The following is a 2,920-nucleotide window of genomic DNA, read 5'->3' as shown; positions in this document are numbered from 1 at the left end:
GCGCGATGATAAAGGTTGCGACATTTAAACTGTTAGCATGATCTCTCTCACACGAGTGTTAGGAGACTGATCCCACCGCGTTCCGCGCACAAATCGTTACTCGCGCGGTATAACAGCCGCAAGAAACGACAATTTGCTTTACATTAGAAAAACTAGTTTCGATAGTCCGGATAACTCTCAAGGCGCCACTCGACTAATTAACGTCTCTCGAAAGTTGNCGAGTCACGTTCTTGAAATGAATTTTTTTACTCGTATTTTCTCCTTACTCTGATATATATCTGATCATATCTCTCTTATCAGTGATAACAATCCTTCGCATTTAATTACTTACGTAATGTAAATGCGGATAATGAACTGTCTCAACTGTCATCGGCCTTCACGCATGACTGGTGCGGCAGTTTCTTCCGGTTTGCGTAAGAAAGACTCGCTTGGGAGAGAAATTAATATGCAACATGAAGTTTTTGTACGTATTTCTTACAAAAGTAAGCCTGTAATACAATATAATTACGCACTTTTCGTTTGTTCTGCGATACCAAGANATAATTAAGTCTAAAGAATAATTGAGAGATCAATTAGAGCAAATACAGGCTAAATTCAAAGCGCCAATAAACTAAATAACTACTCCATGGAATGGACGTCCAGTCATCTCGTCAGTCGTTAAGATAAATAATTAAATTTGCAGCGATCTGAATTACGGTTTTTGTTACAAAATTAACTTTTGCAAAAACTGTAATTCCCATTTCTTCGATAAACGAGAGACAATTTATTCACACGAGGAACGAAACGAGGTTAAAACCTTCGTGTTTGCACCGAGGTTCAACGGAAGCCCGGCTAGCTCAGTCGGTAGAGCATGAGACTCTTAATCTCAGGGTCGTGGGTTCGAGCCCCACGTTGGGCGGATTTCTTTTTCTTTCGATCTATTAAGTTTTTGAGCGTTTAAAAATACGTAATACACAATTTTCCAAATAGTATTTCATTTGTTTTATTTATTTTTGGTTTGTATTTGTTTGAAAAAAAAAAAACAGCACCGGGACTTTGCATTTCAATCTGCGTACGTGCAAATTTTATATAAATTACAAATCAAATATTTTCACAACAGCACGACCCACGCGCAAAGTGTCTTAGACCAGTTCGAAACGCGCCGAATATTATTTATGTGCTTCAATTAATAATAATTAAAAATAACACGCACCTGTTTTTAGGCTTTTAGACGAGACATCGGCGACTTCAAAGTGAAGGAAAGCGTTGCGCGTCGTAATTCACTAAGCTCGCTATTTCATTCACCTATCCCCCGTTTGGACTGACTTTCATTGCTATTTGCGCAGCTGCGATCAATTACTTTCTAGCCAGTGCCGCACACAACTACGATCATTAATATTTATTAAGAACATTACAAACGTCAAAAATTCCGCTATCTCGTCGGGCGTTATTTCACTTAACGTTCCTTTAATGTTCGCTATTGCGCGCGCACAAACACGTAGATTTACATAACGTATATATATAAAAGTTATCTCGTGTGACAAACTACGAGTTAATAAATATTAATATCAGCTTTCGCCACCTCGCGTGCAATGTAACCACATACTTTGGTGAAAAGAACCGCTGCTGATGATTCAGCCGTACACCTAAGGCTTTTTTTCTCTCTCTCTCTCTCTCTCTCTCTTTCTCTTACAATTTGTGTTAAGGTGTTATCATAAAAAAAATGAATCATAGAAAGATTCTTGTATATCATAATCATAAAAATCTTTTTCCTAATCTTTGACACACGTCAAAAAATCACTTTTCTGAGAATCCCGTTAATCTTCGAATGTTTCTAATCGTCTTTTTACAATTAACGATTATCCAAACCAACATGTTTTAATACAAATATTTCCTCATCATGTTACATATATTATCATGTAACAATAAAATAACACAATTGTGTAAATAACGTTGGAAAAAACACGAGTGTTATTATCAGAAAAATGTTTTACTGCTATCAGAAAAGTGTTTTACTATCAATTCTGGAATTCGTGTCTGACGGGAATATACTCGATGAGACATCAATGTTACACTATCTATCGGGTTGCGCGAGACGCGGCAGAAATTCGTCGTGTTACCATAAAAGTGGAAAACACGTGGACACATCAGGAATGCGTTTGGCTCGATGAGGAGTATCTCTCCATTATCTTCGTACAAGGCAGGGTGGCAGAGCGTAAGAAGCGGTCATTGCCGCTTCTGGAGCGCACCACTACTTCTGGAGTTACACATAATTTCCACCAAGCGAGCAAAACGACACAATCGATACATATATATATATATATATATATGTATATATATATCGCGTTCTGTTGCTCGCGTACATGCTTTTACGCGTGTTACCGCCTCGATCGTTGTGTTTCTTCGAAATGGAATTGCACATCTCGTTTGTCATGAGATTTCAAACTTTGATTTGGAAAATTACTCGTAGAAACGTATGAAGGCGAACGAGCAACTGACACACGCGAGTTAATTCGCGACGCTTTACGTTGACACAAATAGAGATAATATTCAACGTGATACAATATAATTGCAAATAATAAAAGCTGTTATCTTCACGTACCTCGCAAAGCGCAATAATAATTACTGTGTAAACGATTAAGATAATTAAAAAAAAAAGAAAAAAAAGAAAATCAAGTTTCTTTTTTAGTTTTTGTGTAGTTTGGACTTCGTTAAATACAAGTGAGTTTAAAATTATATAAAATGGATATTGGTATTATATAATACGTGCGCTCGCTTCTGCTCAGAACGTCCGCAAAATCGATTTCTGACGATAAGTTCGTGCAAAACAAATGCATTCACGAAGAAATACATGTACAACATGTAATGTGTTATCTACTCGGAGAGAGTGGGCTGTTCTTCTTGAAAACCCTTATGTAGATTACATCGAATTTTATCTAGC

At 37.0% G+C, this 2,920-nt stretch overlaps 1 non-coding gene across 1 annotated transcript; it reads left to right on the top strand.

Annotated features, from left to right (window-relative positions):
• Positions 1 to 825: 825 nt before the first annotated feature.
• Trnak-cuu lies at positions 826 to 898 on the top strand. The gene has a single exon. It is a non-coding gene; the product is annotated as a tRNA-Lys (tRNA).
• The last annotated feature ends 2,022 nt before the right edge of the window (positions 899 to 2,920 follow it).

This window comes from Pseudomyrmex gracilis, unplaced genomic scaffold (assembly GCF_002006095.1).
Source record: "Pseudomyrmex gracilis isolate BER0280 unplaced genomic scaffold, ASM200609v1 scaffold_20, whole genome shotgun sequence".
NCBI classification, from domain to species: Eukaryota; Metazoa; Arthropoda; class Insecta; order Hymenoptera; family Formicidae; genus Pseudomyrmex; species Pseudomyrmex gracilis.
This window is presented reverse-complemented; position numbering and strand designations above follow the sequence as displayed.